This window comes from Sparus aurata, chromosome 8 (genome assembly GCF_900880675.1).
Source record: "Sparus aurata chromosome 8, fSpaAur1.1, whole genome shotgun sequence".
Classification (NCBI taxonomy): domain Eukaryota; kingdom Metazoa; phylum Chordata; class Actinopteri; order Spariformes; family Sparidae; genus Sparus; species Sparus aurata.
In genome coordinates this window covers 16,569,966-16,582,195 of record NC_044194.1, presented here as the reverse complement: position 1 = coordinate 16,582,195, position 12,230 = coordinate 16,569,966, and the positions used below count along the sequence as shown (strand labels likewise).

Here is a 12,230-nt window from a genome sequence, read left to right as displayed (position 1 = left end):
CATTCCCGGCCATGCAGTTGATCCCACCTCGAGTGTATGTGGTTGTGTGTGTATGAGAAACTGAAAGCGAGCCAAAGCGACACAGACTGAAAGGTGGTGCATTGAGATGTGTCACCCCATCTCTATTCCGGGGCCCCTTCTTTCAAATCACGCATCTGTTCGTCAGTGTTTGGTTGGCAAAAGCACATCAAGGACGCCGTGTTCACTGCCATCAGATATGAGACGAGCACTCAGGCATAATGAAAGAACCAGACAGCTTTGAAACACATTTTTTATATCTATTTTCTTGCTCCAAAGTTAAGTCAAGGAGAGGAGACAAGATCGTGACCAGAAAAACAAGAGCATCAGCTGTTTGTTCAAATGAATAAATTGACCTATAGATACACTTCTCTTCCAAGTGACCTCCCTGAGTTCAAGCAAATAATAACACGTTAAAAATAAAGATTATCTACTGAGAGGAGCCTCTTAATCTAATTCCAGTGTATTACAAATTGGGCTCTTTCAGCCATCATTCCTCTCATCAATAAAAACATAAACTAATTGCCGGGATCTGGAAACACAGTGTCACAAGTCAGACAGAACCAGAAACACAAACAGTCTGAGCTCCTGATTCAATTTTATACCATATTTGTCCACACATGCAACTTTTACAGTGCAATGAGGAATTACTACCAACATTTTCATTTTTGGATGAAGTTACCTTTGGTTTTTACCTGCAATTAAAATGGTTAAGATAATCTGATCAAACTGTCTTATCTACATGATCATCTGACCTCTCATGTTTCATGCCCTGTTGGATCTCAGTGGTTCCACTGTATAGTACTTGGCTATCTTTTATATTTTGTCTGAACTTCAAAATCCCTCTGGATTCATTGAGGTGGATTCAGATCACCTGAGTGGAGACTGGCTCCTGATGACTGAGTGAGAGCAGCTTGGGGCATCAATATCATAGCAAATCAGGATGAGTTAACGCCCTTTTGTAAAGGCTTAAGAGAGGTGGCGAACTGGCCCCAGGTTAGTCTGATTTTAATTCTGAATCTTTTCCTTGACTCACTCGCTTTGTTAAGAGGCTATTGAGACGTCTCTGCTGCTCTGGTTCTTTGTAGTTGATGGAAGTTGGGAGTGTTCTACAGCCTGGTTCAGTGACCATCAAAAGTCAAGTGGGCAGCCTGCATCAGGGCAGTGCTTATTTGTGCAGTGTTGCTTGCTTTTCAGTAACTTGGCAGCTGCAGGTTTCCTTTTGTTTTTTGTCTTAACTGAACCCCTTGATATTGAAGGCCCTCTATACACTTATACCTATTTCATTTCAGGATGGACTTCCGAGGCCTTAACAGTTACATTATCTATCTAGACCATTTTAGTGTGAGTTGTCAAGTTCTGGAGATACGTCTGCCTTCCCTCAAATATTCTGCAACTAGATCCCACTTTGAGAGGCTTGTGCATGTGACAGTGTGGGATGTGAACATTCCTCTGACTGAGCTGTAAAGTTAGCTAGCATCTTGTCCATGAGTAATTGCAAGCTGCCTGCTGTGAGGTGACAGAGAGAAAAATCGTTCCTACATGAAACTGCTCACAACAAACAGTCTGGATTATCAAGAGCAACAGAGTCGTGATTTATTTTTATTTCTTTAAAATAGACTCTGCTGTTGAGTTTTTCAAATGTTGTTTTTTTTTTTTTTTTTTTTGCGAGCCAAGTGCTATCGAGGTTCTTTTTTTTTAGGTGAACTGTTCCTTTCAACGATTTAACAAACTGCACGAAAGTGAATGGGATAATAACAAACAGGGAATTGAGGGAAACGGATTAAGATGAAATCACAAGCAGTTGTCGTCACACATGGTGTCGTGGAGTTGCTGCCAATAGAGAGAGCTGAGAAGGATTAACACTTTTTGCTCTCGCCGTCCTCTCCAACTTTTCAGAAGCCTGGGTGGCCCGTGCTTTCTGGGTAATGTAGTGTAGTTTTGGAGCCCGCTGAGGCCTGAGCGGCTCGGTGGGATCGGTCCTCTCCTGAGACTCATCCAGCCTGTTTGTTTCCAGCCCAGGGGGATGAAAGGCGACACCTCCTGCCCACAGCCCTGTGTTTTTATATACTGCTCAACATACTTTCCACTCACCATCACCAATTAATCACACCATCACAGACGAGCGGGCAGTTTTTTACGCGTCTTCTACATGCTGCCTATATTTAGCCTTCTTCTTCGTAATGCCTGTTTTCATCTGTATTTAACTCTTGCTCATTGCCATTTTTAATACCCCCTCTCTGTCTCACTTTCTCAGTATTTCGCTCCCTCTGCATTTACTTGTCCGAGGGTTGTTTTGACATTTCCGCTGTTTATGTCCTCCACAGGCACAACCATCTGTGGCTGGCCCTGACCACACTGCGTTGTCCCCCAGGCATGGACCCATGTTATTATCATCCAAAGTAACATTCGTAGAGTGGAAAAGGATTGTCACGACCACAAATACACCAGTTTCACATTAGGGCCGTGGTGCTGCAGAGGGAAGCGCACACAAATCCCTCATACTGGCTCAGCGCTTGGTCGGTGAAATAAAACAAAGGCGAATGGCGAGCCCGAGCAGGGATGGGGCTGCTGATAAAGATCTGTCAATGGCGCATTTCCACGGGATAGAGGGTTGAGAGGAGGGAGGGAGGGAGAGAGACAGAGTTTAACTGATTGTGGAAAGGGGTGCAGAGCCCCAAGTTTGCCGGTGTTGCACAAAAACTTTTGCTTCTGCTTGAAACATGTTCCTCTGTAGCAGGTTGCAAGGAATTTAGGGAATGGGGCAGATTCCTCTGAGAGGCTTCTACCTTCAGACTACCTTTCACCCCCCAAAAAAACATTCCTCCATCAGCCTGTCAGTCGCGCAGAGGTGCAGACAGAGCTGTACTGGCGCAGCCCCACGTTGATGATCCTGAGGATACTTATCTACAAGAACATGTACAAAACCCTTGCATGGAAAGAGACCCTTTCATCAAGGCAAATTCCACGATCACAGTGCCACAAGTTGAAGAAAAAAAAGTAGAAACCTGTGCCTGCCAGCGCTGATACGAGAACCAGGGCTGTAAATCAGGTTATCTGGCCTTTTTCAGCCTCTAACAAGTCTGTAAAAAGTAATGTGTCGTACGTAAAGTGTCACCCAGCAGTGCGCCTGACCTCATTTTTGGAAATGTATTTTTTTGTGGCTGAACAAAGCTGTTGATGGTATTTGACCAAAGCAATATGACCCGGCCCTGAATTCCACAGACACACATTAAATTACAGCCTAGTGCTGCTGAAAGCTGCACAGGATTGCAGTTGAAGATGTACAGCCCCTGTTATGAGGGAAACAGACACTATCCACTGGGCTGGCCCTTTGCAAATGGTTCCCATTGCCAAGCAAAGAGAGGATAATGCTGAAAAAGGGATTATATACAGCAGACAGCAGGGTGAGAATTTATACAAATAGCTTCCAGGCGACATCTCTCAACCACAGCAGTTCTCGAGCTTGTGTTTGAGCCTTTAAAGGTGTGAATTTCTTCATCTGATTCTCCCCCCTAGTTGCAATCATGCCGTCACTCACCGACATTATGCTCCAGGCAATGTTCCATGTATAGATATACCCACGGTCTTCCCGAGTTCTTTTTAACAAGGGGATAAGTGCTGCTTGAGAGATCCCTCAGGAGGTGTTGGTTGCAGTCTGGGGTGTTAAAAAAGCAGAGTGTCAAAGAGCCACCAACAGCGATACCGAAACCAAACACCAGAGCTGGCGTGCTTGTTCCAATTGGACAAGGTCTGGAAAACTCAGACAGGGAGAGGGATGGAGCAAGTACAGGCATAAGGAATCCTTAGTGAAGACACAGGGGAGAAAGGGTAGGAAGGAAGACATTATAAGGCAAAAAGAAAGTAGAGGAAGAGAAAAAGCAGAGGCCCCCTTATGTTCCTTATCTGGGAAACATAAGGAATCTTAATAGTAGTGCAGTTTGTGTTTCTGCACTATCTCACAGGCGACAGAAGAGCGGCTTGGGGAATACAGCATACCTAACTGAGCTCCAGTCCACCGCTGGGGAATTAATAGCAGAAGCATTTCGATGTCTGGGATGAGACAATAAAAAGGTTGACCGAGGACACAGACATTGGGCATTACATTAAAGGGGCTTGGAAAAAAGAACCCAGCAGGGAAGTTTGCCCACACGAACAAAGATACGGACCAAACTGTCAGAGGAGGGAAGATTATGCAGCAGTGACTTTCTTTGCCCCAGCTTCTTGGTTTTCCTGCCTGGAGACCTACAAACCCCTCCTCAGTCAGGGTGCCTCATACTGGGAGAGCAGTATGTATGTCAGCCAGCGCAGTCCCCCTCAGACTTTCCACCTGCACGTGCACATTCCCAGTTGAAATCACCCCACTTAAAACCCCTCAATTTGGCCAGAGATCAAAGTCATGTTATGCAGATGCAGAAAAAACACCTCTCCCCAGCCTTTAACAGACTTTGGATGGTTGTATGACAGGTAAACATCCGAAAAAGTGCCTGGTTTTGTGTGCAGAACTAGTTCAAGAACTCTAGTGTTTTGGTATATAACAGTTATTTCATCATCATTTGGTCATACTTAGCCTTATTTCAAGATGGAAATCCTACTCGGTTCAACAATATATGCTTCAGGGAGCAGGATTATTGCATATGTAAACTTCCTCCAGGATACACCTAAATCAAAGAGCGGCACTTCTATTTGAAAGATTTTCAAGGATGCAGCTCCTTTCTTAAATGTCTTTTGAGGAGAAATGTAGAAGTATGATTGCAGATGGCGGATACAATAGCAGGAAAAGACATTAATGTTGAGTTATTGCTGCAAGAAGTTTCTCCAATCCAATGTAAACTAAAATCTCATGTGTGTTCTTCTGTAACCTCAATAGTCAGAGCATAACTGAAAGGATTAGAGAGGCATTTTGGGGAAATACACATTCTTTTCAAGAGTTGAAAGAGTTGAATGAGTAGATTGATTCCACTCTTGTGTGCGTATGGTAAATGTAAAGCTGGAGGCAAAGAGACGTTTAGCTTAGTTTAGCATAAAGACTAGAAGCAAGCCAGACTGTACAAAGGTAACCAATTCAACTACAAACATACAAGTTGCAGATTTTCTGAAGGGTTATGTTTCTGACTATTTCCGAGGCCAGCTGTTTCCCCCGACCATTCCTTTAAAGGCATATTCTGCAGGATTTGATATTCAAAGTTGGCCCCTCCTCCTCGGCTCAATGGACGAGACAGAGAGAGAGAAAGAAGGGATGGTCCAACGAGAAAGAAACTGAATGAAGGGAGGGAGCGTCCTTGTGATTTGGGATTCTGCCTCTCTGTCCTGGCTGTGTATGTGTAGTTCGCCCGCCCTCAGTCAAACGGACACACAGGTCGAATGTAGAGGAGCAGGACGGAGACAGTCATGCGAGCTGGTTACTACATTTTTATAGATTACCAACCTCATGCTGTTATTGACTGTTGGCTACACACCAAGAAACAACCTGAATGCAGCAAATACTAATTAAATAAGATGATACAGGCAGAGGGCAGAGTCTCTGTAGAAACACACACTGCCACACACTTCTAGTGGGCCATGAATGATGACTGAGAGGGATTATATTTGTATGTCTCAACATTGTTTCTATAGGGAAATCCTGCATAATATACAGTACCTTTCTGAATATTTTGAGTGTAAGGGATTCAGCGTCCAGCACATATAATATGAGCAGTCAGTTAGTATTTCTGCCCTGTTACAATTCCATACTTAGCATGCTGTCAGGAAACAAGCCTTCTCTTGTTTCCCTGGCTGTTTGTAGTTATTTTGGGAGCGCTTAAGCAGGAGCCAATTAGAGACTACTAAGGCTAAAGTATAGCATATCAATTACAGTAGTCGGGTATTTACAGAAAGCTTCATCAACAAGCCAAACAAAATGCCAATAGCCTATTGTTCTTGTAGCAGTTCATGTAAGCGCTGGAGTCTTTTTGATTTTTTTTCAGAGGGCTCCTGCAACGCTGCAACGATGAAGGCCAGCCATTACTCTGGCTCTGTGTTTTCTTTTTTTTCACACTGAGCCAATCATCGATGGCATGCTGCCTCTGACTGTGTGATTTATGATACGCAAAAGAGGTGTTGCATTTGACACAACAGCGATGGCGTTTACTGTGACATATAACATATATCGGTCTGGCAGTGCTTTAAAACCATTACAACAATCATTTACCTCCCTTTTTTATACGGTGGTTTATCTTGTCCTCTGTTTGGAGGGCAAGGAGCTCCCTTTACCTCGTTGTCTCCCCAAATTTTCAGTGGCTGTTCTTCCGCCAGTTAGCTGCTTATTGCTACCGGCTCTTAAATCCCCGAGCAGTGGGTCACACACATACCATGTTATAACATTAGCCCATTCTGTTGGCTCGTTCTTACTACACAGAGGTAGAGGCCAAACATCAAGCAGCCCTATTCCGTCTTTGTATGTTCTTTATACAGGACAGCGAGGCGGTGAATTGGCGCACAGTCCCACCTTAAACAGACTGTGTATGGACCCTATGACTGCCTTTCCTTTTTTGATTTTGCAGAAAAAGTGGAGACCTATCAGGTGCTAACTGATGCTATTTCTCCAGATCATGCATTACCTTTTTGTTTTTACTGACATGGTCCCATTTGTCAATCTGTGACAAGCTGCCAAACAACAGATCAAGTCAACAGATTGAGTAAAGTTGGGCCTTTTGGTGCTCCAGGGTTGACCAGTGGTCCCTAATTGGCCACCAGTGTTTGAGTATGGACAGCAGCTAGGTGACTGGTCAAGAGGTCCAGCTGCTCTGTTGACTCGTCCCGCCTTCGCCTTCAGCCACCAGCCATCGGTCTCTATCCCAGTCACTTGTTTGTTTGTTTTCCTGCCTTTGTTTGGACTGGAGATTTCCTGTGTAAACTTCAAGAAACAAGATCCCCTTTAGAGAGAAAGAATCCCCTCCCAAATTGTGTGAATGCACTTCAGTGTGGATTTATTTTCTTTCTTTGTGAGAGTAATGCAGCAGCAACAAACAATTACCACATATCTCAAACGGAACAGGAAAGCATGTGTGTGGAATATGTTTCTGGGGCAGACACGGTTTCTGTCTGTATCTCTTTATTCTCATAATGTGCAAATACCCCGATAGGTAGGTTGCAGGAAGTCGTTACTCGAGTGGGAAGGAAAAAAAAAAAGTCAAAGTATCTCAGCAAAATTAGTGTACACATGCGCTGCTGCTTCGTATTCACCAACGCTGGGCCCGGGCAAACATGCAGCCACTCATAAAAGTAGAGCAAACATGAAAGGCAGAGCGAGCCACTTGATTGAGACCACACTAACACTCCGGCAAATATCCCCACTCAACCTGGCAACCGGGGGTTACAACTGCGCCAGTGTTCATGGCTCGAGGTGTTAAATAGAGACTTGTATCAATTACACAGCTTAATTACCGTCATTTCAGAACCAAATATCAAACAACTCAGGCAGTAAAACTCGTGTTCTTGTATGTATGCCACTGTTCGCCACCCACCCGTATGCATTCACACTTCCTGAGTATGAAATATAGATGCAGATGGGATTCACTGAAGCTGAGTCTCAGAATTCCCACAAGCTTGTAAAACTGGGTCTCCGAGTCAGTGGCCTGACTCTGAGAAAATGCTCCATTACGGCTTGCACACAGCTGAAAACACACGGGTTCATAGTGGGATTTTTTTCTTTTAATATTTAATGAAAGAGAGCTTCCATTGATGGACAGATGTTCCGTGAGGAAGAGACGGATGACTGCAAAGAGAGGCCGTCATACATACATCCACATACAGACAGTAAATATGAGTTATCAAGAAGAAGATGTCATCTTCTGTAATTAAAGCAGATTTGTTGGTGAGCTCCTGTTTCAGGGTTTACAGTGCCTTAAGCTCTTAATCCTGTTAGAGGGATAGACAATTTAACCAACACATTCACCGCTGCTCCGTCCAACAGCACTGCAAATAACAGCTGTGATGGGGAAAAAAAAAACATATTGGTTTGTTGGCCAGTGGATGTCCCCGATGCTCAGCAATTCACAGGGATTACATTTGATGCACAGCAATCAAGGTCTATGTTATTAAAATCAGGAGAGGGATGGTCACATGCCACATTAATGAGAGGTACGCCGGAAAGTATGCCGAGCATCTTTATGGTCCAAAGTCATCTGAGCAATGCTGCTCAGATTTTTGTTGTTTTTTTGCCTGCAAAGCCATAAATATCTCATCAGAAACATTCCGGTTTAAGGCGAAATAATGACTGAAACCTGACATACACACTCCATTTGTTTATGACTGTCCTCCTTTCAGATGTTTTGCTTTGCGGCGCTGCCTTTTCTGCCTATTCCATCTTATTGAGACTTAGATCTTCGGCGTAGTTTTGAAATATGAAGCAAGAAAACTAAGAGCAGAATTAGGTCAAATGTCAGCTCTGATGCTAAAATGAGACACAACACACAAAACAAATATTTTAGGATAATTTAATATAGTCCTTTGACATGACTTGAGGCGATGGGTTTAATGAGCTGCCACTTATGTGATACCTTGTTTTGATTAGCTTGAAAAGTATCTTCGTATCCATAACGCTGATAAAGAAGGTACAAAGTGAGTGGTTGCAGTGAAGAGTGATACCAAATAGAAGCTCACATCCATCTGGTCCACATAAGAACTGGCACAGCGATGTGTTCCACTGCTTACTGCCAAGGCTGTGCAGACGATGACTGACAGGTCTGAGCACAGCAAACCTGTTCTTACTTAACGTGCATTCACACAGTCAGATCTTTGTGACAGTCGGTGGGTCGTAACCCAGGTCAGCCAGAGTTGTAGCGTCTGCTCCAGTGAGGGGAGGGGAGGGGGGGGGGGGGGGGGGGGGGGTAGACAAGGTCAAGGGGCAAGAAATTAAATCAATGCATTTGTCACATTTTAGGCAACATTTTTCAGATCCTGATTTCCAATAATCCAGATTTGGTTGAGTTGTTTTGGGGGCACAGTGTCACGCTTGATGTCACGGAAAGCCGTATTCGTCTCAGAGAGCTCTTCACCCTCGTCGTGAGTTCACGCACCCACTGCAGACAGGGTGCAACGCAACGCTTTTAGAGAAGCAGTCACAGCGACGATTAAGGCTTTAAAAAGGGTGTAAATTATATCTTCTCACATCAATTTGGGCTGCATGAAGCCTTTTTCTGTTTTTATTCTGCTGTTTTTCCGTTTTCCCCGTCTACTTCAGTTGTTAAGGAGAACGTTGTTTTGCTGCTGAAGCTCCAGAAAAGTTTAGTGGACTTATGAAACATCAAGTTGAGTAGATAATAACTGAATTTTCCCTTTTTTGTCCAGCTTGGTGGAATTTATTCCTTTTGCTTCTTCCAAAGTAAGTTAAATACGCGTAGCACAACATGTCATCAAAATCTGCAGCAAACAAGCTTCAAACGAGCACGAACACGCATCTTTACTGTTGTGTCGTGCTTCGAGCTGTGATTCATGGGTGGTGGCCATTCTCTTCAAATCTTTGATCGTCCCTGAACGTTTTGTTGAACTCAATGGATGGCGAACGAGAGACTCTCTTCAGTGTATAGACTTACCTTTCATGGCGCACTGTAAACAGGAGTAACGTTACACGGTCTGTGTGGAAGAACATAAAGCACATTGTGAAAAATGTCATATTGATGGCATGAGTTTGCAAAAAAAGAGAGAGAGAGAGATCTTATTTCTCCACCCATGACAAGCTGTGTGTGGGGATGGAGGTTGAAATGAGGACATCGAGTCTTTGTCATTGAATTGTGGGTAACATTTAAGACACAGAAACATGACATTTTAAAGTTTCAAAGGTTTTTGTTGGGTTCTTATATAGTGTGTATAAAGGCAAAGGTTCATTTAAAGGTAAGGCCCGCCTACAGGTAAAGGCAACAGAGGAAGATTAACTCACTTGGTAGTTTTCAAACACTTTAAATTACCCAAGCAGCTCCTCTTCAACTCCCCACTGCAGCAGCAGCAGCAGCAGCAGGAGTTAGACTCACAGGAGCGTTTGTCCACCGTGCTCCACACCGTCTCTCCAGGATTGGTGGGGGCTGCTTGTTTAAGCCAATGGGCAAGGAGCAACGCTAATGTCATCTCCCTGTGGCCGCCGAGAGGAGCACCACACTGCGCACCGTGCGCCGCTCCAGTGAGATGTGGTGACAGCGGGTGAAGTCAGACCAGACCAGACCAGACCGATGCAGCCAGAATCTGGAGTTTAAAGCTTATCGCTTTGCACAAGCTCTGGGGGGGTTCAAGCTTTGTTTGCCGCAGTGGTGCACCCTCGCTGGACTCTTTTTTTCATCTTATGCCAATGAGACGCAGCGTGAGTCGCTTTTCTCGCCTAAGGAATACTGGTTCTGGATACTCGGTGTGCCGCGACTGAACGCGTTGGGGGTGAGTGGAGCCAGCGATTAAGTGATTTAAAAAACAAAAAACAAAACAGTTTTGCACATTAATCTGAAGAGTGTGTGCAGTTTTTTTTTTTTTTTTTTAGATAATCTCACACTGCTGCTCCGGTCTATTTGTCCTATCTTGTGGTTCAACTTAGTTTCAGGTTTATCGCTCTCAAAATGGTGCAGTGGTATAGGATTAAATCGACCTCTTTAAAAGTTAAAAAAAAGACAACTTCCATCATCTGCACAGGCAGAGACTTTACAGGGAGCCTAGAGGTCATTGGCTACTTTAAAAGTCATCAAAACTGGCTTGACTCTTCCAGTCCTCCGATGCTGCTTTGCGCTTTTACGCATCATCATCACCAAAGAGACACGTTTCACTTTCCCCTGCGCGTGAAGCCAGAGCAAGCTCATTTTCTCTGACGCTGAAAAAACTCGGTCAGAGACGTGGGCTGGGTGGAAGTGTGGAGTCCCCGGGGCCTCCAGATGTATGGACTCAGCTGTCGCCTGTCACTTTGGTGACAACTGGTCGGCGCTCCCGTGACCGCTGCTTGTCCGCCACTGAAGGGCTCCATAGCTGTCAAAGAGTGCTGTTGAGTGAGGGAGAATGGGATCGCACACCCCCTCGTCCAAATACAGTAGAAGTCACTCTCACTATGACCATAATGAATGGGAACCACACATCCTGACCAAATCTAAGATTATGTCCTGAAATGTTTTAGATGTTTTCAGTTTTCCTTGTTTTTTAGATTAAAAAATCTAACAAAAGGAACAGAAACGTGGTGAAAGCTTTCTAAGACTGAACATCAGCCTAAAAGACATATTTGGATGGATATTTTCACAGTGCAGCCAGCTCTTTAAAATAAAAATATCCCTGCAAGCTGCTTCAGTGAATTCATCAGTCCTTGCGGACCTCTCGCAGAGCTAAACCATAAAGCCATAAAGTTTTTCCTTTGCAGAACAATGAAACAAGTTTCAAACATTTCCATTCACAGCTGTGGTACAAAGTGCTAAACCTGCAAGGCACAGAAGAGCACTTGCTTGTTATATTTAACCCTTGCAGCCTCAGACAATATTGTGCTCTCTTTGGAGCACAGTAAACATCTCTATGAGCCATTAAGTCCCGTGCATATCCCTCTCAGGGGCTGACAGGATGACAAACCCACTTGGCTCAGAAGACAGAGAGTCAGACTGGCCTGAAATCTGTCACTATGGCCACAGCTGACAAAAACAAGAGTGCTCAGGACGGTTCAGCCTGACGTCCTGACAGCTAGGTGAGAGACTCAGGAGGTGCTATGATCTCTCCATTTGTGCACAGTGGATATATTGTGATAGTGATTTGAGCTACTGCAGGACAACACAAGTGAAAAAGGGTTTTTAGAGAAATGAAATTATACCTTGAACTATCCTGTCACTGAACTGGCCACTGGCCCAAGAGGTATAAGATATATATATATGTATATGTATATATATATATATATATATATATATATATATATATATTCCTCTTGGGACAGTGGCCAGTAAAGGAAGTGGGAAAAGTATTCAGAGCGGTTGGGGAGCTACAGGGAGGACAGAGCACAGAACCAAGGTGGTGGTGTCACCTAGTGGCTAGAATAGAGGTTGACACCTGCTCTGCCCAGGAGTCACAGAAAGCATTGTCTTAACAAAATGAACTGTTTCTTATTTCACCGAAATAAAAGTAATTAAAAAAAATGTTGTTTGAGCAGCTGTTCAGCCCCTCTTTCATTTAAACCCTGTGCTCACACATGGAGAATGAGGACATGTTGGCCTACATCTGAGAGCCAG

The 12,230-nt window shown here is 44.1% G+C and overlaps 1 protein-coding gene across 1 annotated transcript in view; it reads left to right on the top strand.

Annotated features, from left to right (window-relative positions):
* Positions 1 to 9,977: 9,977 nt before the first annotated feature.
* Positions 9,978 to 12,230, top strand: part of prickle1a (prickle homolog 1a) — a 29,053-nt gene continuing 26,800 nt past the window's right edge. The window contains exon 1 of the mRNA XM_030425845.1: positions 9,978 to 10,422. The gene's annotated coding sequence lies outside the window, so the exon portion shown is untranslated. The remainder of the gene's footprint in view (positions 10,423 to 12,230) is intronic.